Below are 14,308 nucleotides of genomic sequence, written 5' to 3' on the forward strand. Positions count from 1 at the left end.
ACAGAGGAGGAAGGGCTAAATGTTTTGAAACGGTTAAAGGTTGATAAATCCCCAGGACCTGATCAGGTGTACCCAAGAACTTTGTGGAAAGCTAGAGAAGTGATTGCTGGGCCTCTTGCTGAGATATTTGTATCATCGATAGTCACAGGTGAGGTGCCGGAAGACTGGAGGTTGGCAAACGTGGTGTCACTCTTTAAGAAGGGCAGTAAAGACAAGCCAGGGAACAATAGACCAGTGAGCCTGACGTCGGTGGTGTGCAAGTTGTTGGAGGGAATCCTGAGGGACAGGTTGTACATGTATTTGGAAAGGCAAGGACTGATTAGGGATAGTAAACATGGCTTTGTGCGTGGGAAATCATGTCTCACAAACTTGATTGAGTTTTTTAAAGAAGTAACAAAGAAGATTGATGAGGGCAGAGCAGTAGATGTGATCTATATGGACTTCAGTAAGGTGTTCGACAAGGTTCCCCAGAGCAAGGTTAGCAAGGTTAGATCTCATGGAATACAGGGAAAACTAGCCATTTGGATACAGAACTGGCTCAAAGGTAGAAGACAGAGGGTGATGGTGGAGGGTTGTTTTTCAGACTGGAGGCCTGTGACCAGTGGAATGCCACAAGGATCTATGCTGAGACCTCTACTTTTTGTCATTTACATAAATGATTTGGATGCGAGCATAAGAGGTACAGTTTGTAAGTTTGCAGATGACACCAAAATTGGAGGTGTAGTGGACAGTGAAGAGGGTTACCTCAGATTACAACAGGATCTGGACCAGATGGGCCAATGAGCTGAGAAGTGGCAGATGGAGTTTAATTCAGATAAATGTGAGGTGCTGCATTTTGGGAAAGCAAATCTTAGCAGGACTTATACACTTAATGGTAAGGTCCTAGAGAGTGTTGCTGAACAAAGAGACCTTGGAGTGCAGGTTCATAGCTCCTTGAAAGTGGAGTCGCAGGTAGATAGGATAGTGAAGAAGGCATTTGGTATGCTTTCCTTTATTGGTCAGAGTATTGAGTACAGGAGTTGGGAGGTCATGTTGCGGCTGTACAGGTCATTGGTTAGACCACTGTTGGAATATTGCGTGCAATTCTGGTCTCCTTCCTATCGGAAAGATGTTGTGAAACGTGAAAGGGTTCAGAAAACATTTAGAAGGATGTTGCCAGGGTTGGAGGATCTGAGCTACAGAGAGAGGCTGAACAGGCTGGGGCTGTTTTCCCTGGAGCGTCAGAGGCTGAGAGGTGACCTTATAGAGGTTTACAAAATTATGAGGGGCATGGATAGGATAAATAGACAAAGTCTTTTCCCTAGGGTCGGGGAGTCCAGAACTAGTGGGCATAGGTTTAGGGTGAGAGGGAAAAGATATAAAAGAGACCTAAGAGGCAACTTTTTCATGCAGAGGGTGGTATGGGTATGGAATGAGCTGCTAAAGGATGTGGTGGAGGCTGGTACAATTGCAACATTTAAGAGGCATTTGGATGGGTATATGAATAGGAAGGGTTTGGAGGGATACGGGCCGGGTGCTGACAGGTGGGACTAGTTTGGGTTGTGATATCTGGTCGGCATGGACGGGTTGGACTGAAAGGTCTGTTTCTATGCTGTACATCTCTATGAGTCTATGACTCTATATTTAAGGCAGAGATGAATAGGTTCTTTAACTGTATGGGGAACAAGAGTGATGGGAAGTAGGCAAGAGAAGATAGGGTTGAGAAACATATCAGCTATGATCAAATAGCGGCGCAGACTTGATGGGCTGAATGGCCGAATTGTTACCCTATATTTTATGGTCTTATGCTTGAACAGTCTGTTGAAGGCCACGATTGCTCTCTATATACCAGCCATCAATTCATCATTGATTGTGTGCCATCAAATATTGTAAGCAAAGTTTTTGTAATGCCAGTTGACCACAGGAGTGCTCTCTCATTTCAGAGAAGCAACAGATGGTGAGTTAATCCTGAGGGTGAGCACATCTCAGGCAAGGGGCGAGGTCGAGAAGGTGGGACCTCCATGGTGATCTCAGTCAGTATGGCAGTGCTTTTGGCATCACTCCAAACCCCCAGCTCTCCAGTCAACCAAGCTAACCAGCCTCCTTTCAAATATTATACTTCCAATAAGGGTCAACTCTTTGATCACATTTAACAGTTTTGCCAACACTATCCAACAATCCATCTTCCTGTTTTTCTTGGAGCTGGTCAACAATTTCCTACAGTTTTCTTCAGACTATTAATCATCTAGATTTATAAGTGAATGTTATGAATCTAGCATCAGCTGATTTACAAGAATTAATCTGGAGCCCTTGCTGAGCACACATTCAGACGGACCTAAGCATTCTCCAGGGAGGAGAATGTCCTACTAGACCTAAATGATGCCATCATCAACACCATGTTCAGAGTCAGCATTTCTTAAATTGTCAGCTTCCGAATAAAGTGGACAGGAAGCTTTCACTATTGTAATGTAGCTCCATGTAGGGATTACTGTCATGATCTTCAATTCTGGATATTTTAGAGTCATAGCACTGTATAACATGGAAACAGACCCTTCAGTCCAACACGTTTGTGCCGAAAACATATCCTAAATTAATCTAGTCCCATTTGCCAGCATTTAGCCCATATCCCTCTAAACCCTTCCTACCTATATACTGATCTGGAAGCTTTTTAAATATTGTAATTATACCAGACTCCACCATTCCCTCTGGTAGCTCATTTCATACACCCACCACCCTCTGTGTGAAAAAGTTGTCCCTTTTATATCTGTCCTCTTTCATCTTAAACTTATGTCCTCTAGTTTTGGACTCCTTCACCCTGGGAATAAGACCTTGGCTATTCACTCTATCCACGCCCCTCATGATTTTATAAACCTCTGGAAGGTCACCCCTCAGCTTCCGACGCTCCAGGGAAAACAGCCCCAGCCTATTCAGCCTCTCCCTATAGCTCAAGCCCTCTGACCCTGGCACCATCCTTGCGTGTCTTTTCTGAACCCTTTCAAGTTTCACAACACCAAATGGAGAGAACAAAATCAAGAGTTACACATGGATTTGTTGACTTAATAAAGTCTTTGCCACTTCCTGTCAACCTAGATTTCAGAAACATATGAGGAAGCCTCAACAAGGTCTTGTCACTTCTGAAACAATTGCCTGATTGGATATATTCCCGCACATGCACTTGGTTCAAATGTTTCTCTTTTGAATGGATTAGTGATTGTCCTGGGCCCACATATTTACACACAATGCTGAACAATCAAACAATGGATCTTGGTTTAGGCATGGTAGAGATGAAGTTCACAAAATTTAGAAACTTTTTTCATCTATTATGACAATCCATCAACTAAACTCTCTCAACAAACTCAACAAAGACTGATATTCACATCCTTGTAGCGCATTCTGAAGATGAATACACAAATGGACAGGTTGAGGCTCTTTTTACAAATTAATTTAACTCTTTGCTCCTTAAACAATCAAGGAACTTCCCCTATAATGGTAAACTTTAAAAGTCTTATTTTTCTCATCTTTGGACTATACCTCTGAGAAGACTCATCATAGTGACCAGTAGACACTTACCATAGGTAGAAACCCAGAGGAATAAAAGATAATTTTCAGAGTTTTCTCATTGGTTTACAAGGGAAAAACCATTCATTTTTGTCCAACACAAAACACACAAAGTCTATTCCTTTTCTTCTGTTTTTCTCCTTTTAGATTAGATTACTTACAGTGTGGAAACAGGCCCTTCAGCCCGACAAGTCCACACCGACCCTCCGAAGAGCAATCCACCTAGACCCATTCCCCTCCATTTATCCCTTCACCTAATATTACAGGCAGTTTAGCATGGCCAATTCACCTAACCTACACATTTTTGGACTGTGGGAGGAAACCGGAGTACCTGGAGGAAACCCACGCAGACACAGGGACAACGTGCAAACTCCATACAGACAGTTGCCCGAGGTGGGAATTGAACCTGGGTCTCTGGTGCTGTGAGGCAGCAGTGCTAGCTACCGTGCCGCCCCACTCTCTCACTCTTTTTTGTGTTTTTTAGCTCTTCAGTCTTTTTCCTCTTCTGCCAGGGGCCCAGAGCAGAGCAGGGGCAGCCATTGGCCGAGAGCAAGGATGACTATTGGTTGGGTACTGATGGAGCTCAGTCAGACCTTGTTGAAGCCCTTATAGGAAGACTATTTCTTATTTTCCTAATTTATACTTATACAACGTATATCTGTAATGCAACTTTTTTCTTTATTCCCTCTATTTTTTGGTACCTCAGATTTGTACCTGGATATTTTGTACCTAAACTGACTTGTGTGTTGGTGACATTGTACTCTTTTCATTGTACTCCTGTTCTTTTGTAACTTGAGTGCACATGACAATAAACCAAATCTAACCTGATTGGCAGTGGAGACAGGACTAGAAGTCTCCCAAGACTGGAACTTTTACTCTTCGTCAATAGTTGGGACCAGACATTTGTCTGTCATCTGGGGTAATACACATGGGTTCTAACTAACAGTTCAAGATCAAGCAAATGTATTGTGTTCCAAAGTCTACGTTACCTTTGTTTTAAGTGAAAAATAAATCCTTAATGAGCCTCTTTGATCAAATAAGTGTCAAGGTTACACGGGTGAATTGCCTCCTTTAAATTGCTGGGCATAGGACAGGCAGCTCCTAGGGGAACATCTAAAGTAATGCTTGCATCTACATGGAAGTGAATCAAAAGAAACTTTAACACGTACAACACAGATGGAGGCTATTCAGTCTCTCAGGCCCCTGCCACACCAGATAGTGGAATTTGTATTCAATAAAAACAAAATCTGGAATTAAGAGTGTGATGATGACCATAAATCCATTGTCAATTGTCAGGAACAAACCCATCTTGTTCATTAATGTCCTTCAGGAAGGAAACTGCCACTCTTACCTGGTTTAGCCTACATGTGACCCATAGCAATGCTTAACTATTCTCTGGGCAATAAATGCTGGCTTAGCCAGAAACCCTTCATACTGTAGATGAATGACAGATAATTGACAGAGTTTTATTGAAATTCTAAAGTGGGTAGGTTGACCCCTCCACATTAAATAGCAATATAATGCCCATATTTTGCTATGAAGGAGATCATTGAACATTTTGGTGTCATAATGGTAGTAAACGTAACAATTGGAAAGAAATATCCAGGTGGATATGGAACAGGAACATACAAGCATTGGAATAGGAGAAGGTCATTCAGCCCCTTGAGGCTGCTTTGTCATTCAATAAGCTCATGGCTGATCTGTGGCCTAACTCTATATCCCTTGATATCCTTGCTTAATAAAAAGAATTCTTTGATTTAAATTTAAATTAACATTGAATTAGCTGTTTGAGGAAACAAGTCCCAAAGTTTCACTCCTCTTTATGTGTCAAAGTGCTTTCTAACATTGTTCCTGAGTGGCCTGGCACTAATTCTTAGACACCTGGACCTAGAACCTTCAACCAGTGGAAACCATTTATCTTTATCTACTCTGTCTTTTTTTGTTAATATTCTGAAGATCTTAATTAAATCATCCCATAACCATCGTAGTTCGAGGGCCTAAGGTCTAATTTGTACAATCTCTCCTCATGATTTAAACCCTAAAATCCAGATGTCAATATTGTAAATCTGCATTGAATTCCCTCCAGGGCGAAAACACGTTTCCTGTAGTACTCAGATTTACTGTCAGTCCCCTAAGTGATGTCTAACTAGTGTTTGGTATAACTACAGCATTATCTCCTCATCCTTATTCTCCAGCCCTTTAGCTATGAAATCCAGAATTCCAACAGCCTTCTTGACTATTTTCTTGGCATTTTAAAGAGCTGTGCACCTGAACTTCCAAATCTCATTGTACATCTACTGTATTAAACTTTGTGTCTTTCAAAAAAATATCCGGGTCTATCATTTTTCAGTCTGAAATGGATAATCTCACACGTGTTTATATTAAAATCTATCTGCCACAGCTTTGCCTATTCATGTAATCTATCGATATCCTGTTGTTATTTTATGTTGTCACCAACACGTTGTACAAAGCTGCCCAATTTTGCAGCATCAGCAAATTTGAATCTTTGAGTTTTTAATGCCATTGTCCAAGTTGTTAATGAATATTGTGAATAATTAAGGCTCAACACAAATCCCTATGGGACACCATGAGACACATCCTGTCAATTTGAGTACTTACCCATTATTCCAACTCTGTTTTCTGCCACTAAACTAATTTTCTATGTACGTCAATTACTTACTCTTAATCCCATGGACTTCCACCTTAGACAACAGTCTCTTGTGTGAGACTTGATCGAAAGTATTTCGGATCAAAAGTCTTCCACATGAATAACATCCATCAACTTACCTCTGTTCACCACCTTTGTCAACTCTTCTAAAAAGCTCTATGAGGTTTATTAGACATAACTAACCCTTCATGAATCCATGATGACTCTCCCTGATTAACTGAAATTTTCAAGGTGATTAATTATCCTATCCTTGATTATAGACTCCAACAATTTCCCCAACACGGCTATCAGTCTAAATGGTCTGTAATTCCTTGGTTTCCCTCTGTCACCCTTCTTAAGCGGCAGAATGATATGAGGAAATTTCAATCCAGTGGTACAACTCCTGAATCCAGGGAATCCTGAAAGGTTATGGTTAGGGTATTGAGAATGTGCTTTCCTATTTCCTTTAACACCTGTGGATGGAAATCATCAGGTCCTGGGATTTACCACTCTTCAGTTTCATTAATTTCCCTATTTATGGATGATCTACTTAAATTAATTTTATTTAGACCATATCTCTGATCCTCTGTCAATTACTTCAGGACTTCCAGCAAGCTATCCTCCTTCCCTGCTGTGAACACTGAAGCAAACTAATTGTTCAGCCTATCTTGCCATTCCACCATGGTCATTGACAATATCCCCACTCTCAGCCTTCAGATTCCTGAAGAAGGGCTCATGCCCGAAACGTCGATTCTCCTGCTCCTTGGATGCTGCCTGACCTGCTGTGCTTTTCCAGCAACACTTTTTTCAGCTCAACATTCAGAGGGCCAATTGTACTCTTATCCAGCCTCTTTCTTAGAAAATCTTTTCTTATAGTCCTTTATGTCCCTTGCATGTTTCCTTTCATAATCCTTTTTAGCCATGCTTATAAATTACAATTTTGGTCTTGTACTTGTCCCATTCTGTGGTATCTGCACTGTCCCTTGTGTTTTTATAAGCCCTTTCTTTTACCTTCTTAGATTATTTTTTGTTTTTTTTTGTGACTTGGAGCTTTTCCTTCTCATGGATACAAACTGCTTCTGAATAGCAAATGTGTAGATGGTAATGGTCAAGATACTACCATCAGCAACAAAGCTCTGGTGCTTACTGCTGTCCTTAGAGAAAATCTTGCTGAGAGATCTAGTAGCTTTAAAGATGAAACTCCAACTCTCTTGATGTGCTATTAATTGTGCCAACTTTATAGTGGGATTGCCAACATCTATCTTTGTTAATATGGTAACCAAGATGAAACAATCACATTAAAGCCTTCTCAAAATGATTAATTTGATATAAAAATGAGGCATTGAAAACTGCTAAGGTATAGAAATCCCTCAGACCTGATGAGATCTATCCCATAATACTGAGGGAGGTGAGGGATGGAATTGCTGGGGTCTTGTACAAAATCTTTATGTTACAGGAGTGGTCCCAGAGGACTGGAGAATAGCCAATGTTGTTCCTTCATTTAAGAAGAGCAAAAGGGATAATCTGGGAAATTATAGGCCAGTGAGCCTTACAATAGTAGAGTCACAGTCATAGAGATGTACAGCATGGAAACAGACCCATCAGTCCAATTCATCTGTGCCAACCAGATATCCTAAATAAATCTAGTCCCATTTGCCAGCACTTGGCCCATATCCCTCTAAACCTTTCCTATTCATATACCCATCAAAATGCCTTTTAAACGTTGTAATTGTACTAGCCTCCACCACTTTCTCTGACAGCGCATTCCATACAAGCACAACCCCCACGTGAAACAGTTGCCCCTTAGGTACCTTTTGAATTTTACCCCTCTCACCCTAAACCTATGCCCTCTAATTCTGGACTCCCCTACCCCAGGGAAAATACCTTGTCTATTTAATCTATCATGATTTTATGAACCTCTATGAGGTCACCCCTCAGCCTCTGGCCCTCCAGGGAAAATAGCTCCAGCCTATTCAGCCTCTCCCTATAGCTCAAACCCTCCAGCCCTGACAACGTCCTTATAAATCTATTCTGAACGCTTTCAAGTTTCTCAACATCCTTCCTTTGGGAGGGGGGACACAAGAATTTATTTAAAGATTCTTAAGAACAGGATTTACTCACATTTGGAAATATACAGACTTATTAGTGAAAGGCAATATGGCTTTGTGCAGGGGCAGTCGTATCTCAGATTGTTATTTTTGAGAAAGTGACAAAAATGATTGATGAGGACAGGGTGGTGGATGTTGTCTAAGTGGACTTTAGACAGCTTTGGACAAGGTCCTTTATAGCAGGCTGATACAGAAGGTGAAGTAATGTGGGATCGGCAATGAGCTTGTAAGATGGATACAGAACTGACTTGATCTTAGAGAACAGAAAGTAGCAGTAGAAAATCTGACTGGAGATCTGTAACCAGTGGTCTTCCACAGGTATCGGAACTAGGACCCTATTGTCTGTAATATATATAAATGATTTGGAGGAGAATGCAGGTGGTCTCATTGGTAAGTTTGTAGATGATACATTGGTTGGGAGAGTTGCAGATCATGAGGAGGATTGCCAGAGTATACAGCAGGATTAAATAGGCTGGAGAGTTGGGTGGAGAAATGGGAGATGGCATTTAATCCAGACAACTGTGAAGTGATGTATTTTTGAAGCAGTGAAATATATATTAAATGCAAAACCTTTAGAAGCATTAATATATAGAGGGATATGGGTGTGTAAGACCACAGTTTCCTGAAAGAGGAAACACAAGTGGGTGAGGTGATCAAGAAGGCATACGGCATGCTTGCCTTCATCGGTCAAGGCTTAGAGTATAAGAATTGGCAAGTCATGATATAGCTGTGTGGAACTTCAGTTAGGCCACATTTAGAATATTGCATACAGTTCTGGTCACCACACTATCAGAAAGGTGTGGAGGCTTTGGAGAGGGTACAGAAAAGGTTTACCTGGGTGTTACCTGGTTTGGAAGGTTTTAGCTATGAGAAGACACAGGACATTCTTGGTTTGCTTTCACTTGAATGTCGGAGGCTGAGGGCTGACCTGATAGTATTTTACAAAGTTATGAGAGGCATGGTTAGAATGGATAGTTGGAATCTTTTTTCCCAGGGTAGAAATGTCAATAATTAAAAGAGATGGCAGAGCGAAGCCATTCAACCCATCAAGTCAGCACCAACACTCGGAACAGCATCCCACCCAAACCCATTCCCCACCCTACCCCACATTTACCATGGCCAATCCACCTCTTCTGCACATACCTGGACACTATGGAACAATTTAGAATGGACTAGGAGAAAGTGAGGACTGCAGATGCTGGAGATCAGAGCTTAAAAATGTGTTGCTGGAAAAGCACAGCAGGTCAGGCAGCATCAAAGGAACAGGAGAATCGACGGGCTTATGGGAGAAAAGCACATAGGTTTAAAGTAAAAGGGGGAAAGTTTAAAGGAGATGTGAGATCAAATTTTTGGTAAGAGTGGTAAGAGCTTGGAATGACCTGCCTGAGGGGGGGGGGGGGGGGGGGGGGGGGTGGGTAGAAGCAGATACAATAACAAAGCTTAAGAAGCAAGTTGACAGATAACATGAATAGAGGGATAAGGATAACGTAAAGATGTTTAGTTTAGAAAGGTGACATGCGTCAGCATGGACCTGGTGGGCCAAAGGGCCTGGACCTGTGCTGTACTGTCCTCTTGTTATCAGTTCATCAGGAAATGAAAAACAACAATCAAATTACATTGCAAAACAAAAATTTAAAGGGGTAAAATTAAGAAATGATGGAGGGACCCTGACAATCATGATCCCACCTTCAAACAGCATTTGTCAGCTGAATTTCCCAATGTAGTTCACTGGGAGTTTAAATGAGGACAAAGAAGGAGTCATTTCAGGAAAATGAACTCTGAAACAGATGTTGTCATGTAACTAACTGACCTTTCAATAAACTAAGGCCTTTGTAGAAGCAGTCAAGTTTGTTTTATTTATATATGTGAGGATGTTTACACTTAATCTCTTAACTGCATTTCTGAATGAAGTAGTTCCATATTTAAAAATTCTTCAGACGTTCCAAGTTGCAACCATCCAGAAAATAATGTGGGTCCTAGGAAGTTTCAAATATAATTAGAAAGGTCATTCAACACAAATGTAATCAACCCCTTTTATTAAAAATCGTTACTTAAAGACTAGTAATTTGCAGATTCTAACAAAATCTTCTCCTTGCTTCTAGCTAAAGCACCATAAGCGGCTGTGGTGTTTGATCTTTGATAAGATAAACTCCTTCACAATAGAATAGTTGTTTATGACACGCAGATTAGCAAATCCCAGAGCACAACCTATTATTTTCACTCTGTTACGACAAACTATCCAGATGTAAGTGTTCAACACTCACAGGAAGTGCTTATTCCCAAGAAAATTCCATGTAAGTGATACTAACCCATGCCACAACAATGAAAACAAAAGGGATGAAAGGGGGAGAATCAGGGGTCTTCTCAGATATAATAAATGGGAAGGTATAATATATTGTAGGAAAGTGAATATCAATCTTAAAAATCAGAAGGCAAGCATTGGCTTTGGAATGAACGAAAAATTAACTCACAAACAAGAAGAGCAACACTGGACTGAGTTTTTGTTTGTTGCCAGTCCTCAGATAAAGGTTTCACTCTTCTACCAACAGCAGGGGATCCCGATTCCTATGGATCAGGTCCAAATCTGCTTTAATCCCGGCCAGACTTTCAGGAGGTTGTCATAGTCTTAATAATAGGTACTGGAGACATCCCTCTTTACTTCCCAAGAACCACTAAATGGGAGGCACTACGCCTGCTGTGGATGACGCCAGGATTTAAGCCAAAAATGAATACTTATTTTTAAATCATCTCCCTTTCTCTGTATTGAAAATAGAGACATGAGTTGCATGTTTTATGGAAGCAAGAATGTCAGAGGACAATGAGCCTTGGTTGAGAAGAGGCTTTTATTCCTGTATAGTTAGACAAGCAATGGGACTGCAGGTCGGTGGGGGGAGAAGTGAAAAGGAAGGGGAAGCAATGTCACAACTTCTGGAGAAGTACTTGCCTGTATGTGTGCGGCATCACTTCCTTTTAAAGGCTAACATTACTGGAGCCCAAAGCTAGATGAGAAAAAAAAAACACAAAGTACTGGAAATCTGGAAATAAAAATAGAAATTGCTTGAAAAACCTGAGCAGATCTGGCAGAATCAATGGAGAGAAAATAAGAATACTTCAAACCTTCTTCAATAAGGGGTCATATTGAACTTGAAACATTTCTCTCCCCACAGAGGCTGCTAGAACTGTTGAGTTTCTCCAACACTGTCTGTTTTCATTTCAACTTAGGACTTAGTAGTTAACTTAACATCAGTCAAATTAATACTTGGATTTACACATTACTGCTTGCCTCTGTCATAAGATGCCGAACTGCAAAATTACTTTTATTCCTTATCTGGTGTAATTCAGTTTGAATGTGACATTACACTTTCAAACTAATGACATCCTTAACATTATTCTAGTTAATGCCGAAATTAAACAATTGTTTTGATCTAAACTGAGCTTGTAAAATTAAAATGTGATCTGTTCAACTACATACTTACCACTTGGAATGGTCAAATGGCCAAATGAAAGATTATAGTAAATGGCCTGTTTTATAACACTAACACAAGCTTGAATTAACTTGTATCAATCTATGTTGTAGTTTATTTGCATTCCATGAGCTGGCATGTCCAGTCTGGCGGTTACTTGCATACAATGTTTCAATCCTTATATGCTTTAAAAATAGCTGAAAACTGTAAGTACTACACTTTCATTATGACTTTACACAGAAAAAGTTCAAGCATTTTGTTTTTCACAATTACTAACACAAGATCCGTTTGGTGAGTAAATAATGGAGAAGGGTGGCAAGTTTTAACAATGCCTAACAAACATTTCCATGTGAGACTTATCACAAGTATCACTTCAGTGAGGCCTATAGAGATTTTATTAGGAAAACGTTACATTTCCTCTTACGCATTGAATAACATTTCATTTTTGAATGTTATATTGAAAGAGAATTCAGCGGAACGTTCTTCAACACCATTACTCCTGACATGCTGTGGGAATTTAAAGATTGAAACTTTCAAGACTGGATTTCACTTACAAACTTATGATTGTCATTTTACCAGTATCAACTTAAATAAGTAAAAAAATGTGAGTTCAAAAGTATTAGATTTCCCTAGCACCTGAGAAGATGTGATTGGAGTAAAGGGATCTGGAGAAGTGACTGGAGCTCTGGCCTGACAGCTTCCCAGTTAATTCCTGCCGCCATTAGTTTATGAGGGGTGAATAGGAACATTAATTAGCTTCCCAGCAGCCAATAACAAAGAGGTTGACAGTCAATTAAAAGGAACTCACCAGTAAGGAGTGAGTTTTATGGTCATTTTGGTGCTGGTGGAGCACCACACCTTCGACAACCACCACAACATACAGAAGCCATCATCAGTTCAATGGGAGTGTCAGAAGCATTGTGTTCCAATGATAGGCTCTGAGCAGGAAAGCTAAAGGAGGAATTGTCAGAGAAACCCAGAAGGTCTGGCAGCATCTGTGGAGAGAAAATAGAGTTAACGTTTTGAATCCAGTGACCCTTTGTCACAACCATTCTGACGTTTATGTTGGGGTGCCCTCATGATTCTTGGCCAATCTCAGCAACACCTTCCTCTCCCAACCTGAAAGGGTGGTGAGAACTTTCCTGATCATAACTTCCAAAATAAAATTGAATAAATATTTGAAATCAAAAGAGTAGGGGCTGAGAATAATGGTATTATAAAAATATAGCCACTATATATGGTGTAACATTCTATGGTTCTATGTGATAATTTGTTACACCTAGCTTACTGATCACCTCATAGCTTTCCTCTGTATGAAGTGAAGAACATTATTGAAAGTTATTCATCAAACAGCAATAGGATCTCAAAACCAGATTACAAAAAGGTGCCAAAACAAGATGAGAAAAACAAACTGGAGTATCAAGTTGTCTTATGATTAGAATATGAGGTTAAATCATGAAATCCTGATGCATGTACTTCTGCACCAGGTTGAGAACTTTTACCCAACCAATCAAGATATAACCATTGTGAGCCAATATGGTAGGAAGTGTTGCTTTGTTATTTGATAGTTACAGGACAGAAATATTTAACACAGAAATTCTGTAGGTGTCTTATTCTGACACAAACTCAGAATGCACTATGATAAACCAAATTGTTGGTTGCAATTTCCTGACAGAGTATTCACAAGATAGCTTCAATATTTGAGTCACATCCCTAGCAAACAGACAATATATTTTTTGTGTGCGAGAATTCTTGTCACTTTTATAATTAAGAACAGCTAGCATTATACAATGTAGTTCAATGGGAATTAATATTGCAGCAAAGTCTATTAAAAGGCCATCAAAATTATACTGCAAATTTTTCAAAACAAATCAGAATAAGTGAGCTTGAAAGACTCAGTTGAATTTCTAGCTTACCTGCAGCCATGTTTTTATGTACAGTCTACTTTTACACATTCCAAGCCCCACTTAATGAAAAATTCTGACAGGGGAGCAAAGACTTGAGGAAAGCAATAGGTTCTAAGGAGTAGACTGAGATAAGAAATTGGAGGGAATTCCAAAGCTTAGAGACTAGAAGCTGAAAACATGGAAACCAGGAATTTACAAGAGGCCAGAATTGGAGGATCATGGATATTTTAGTTAACTAAAGGGCTCGAGAGAGGTTACAGAGATAGGAAGGGTGAAGCAATAGAAGGATTTGAAAACAAGGATGAGAATTTGAATCAAAATATTACCAGCCCTGGAGTCAGCAAGCAAGGGACTTGCTGTGATTTAGAATACGGGCAGCAGGTTATGAATATTATTCAGCAATATGCATTGTGATGCTATGTGAAGACAGGATTCAGATTTAATTATGATTGACTAAGTCTCTACAGCCATTTTCCAGCTCCACAAAAGAACCATGGATTGTCTCCCACTTGTTGACAGGCACTCAACCAAATGTTTTCAGGAAGCAGAAGGCAGACTCTGAGGTAGATCTCAACTGACTTGTGGAGGGGTTCTTCTGTTTTTATGATAAAGTTAGAAATGTTGAAGAAATGACAGCTCCCAGGC

This window comes from Chiloscyllium punctatum, chromosome 8, assembly GCF_047496795.1.
Source record: "Chiloscyllium punctatum isolate Juve2018m chromosome 8, sChiPun1.3, whole genome shotgun sequence".
NCBI classification, from domain to species: Eukaryota; Metazoa; Chordata; class Chondrichthyes; order Orectolobiformes; family Hemiscylliidae; genus Chiloscyllium; species Chiloscyllium punctatum.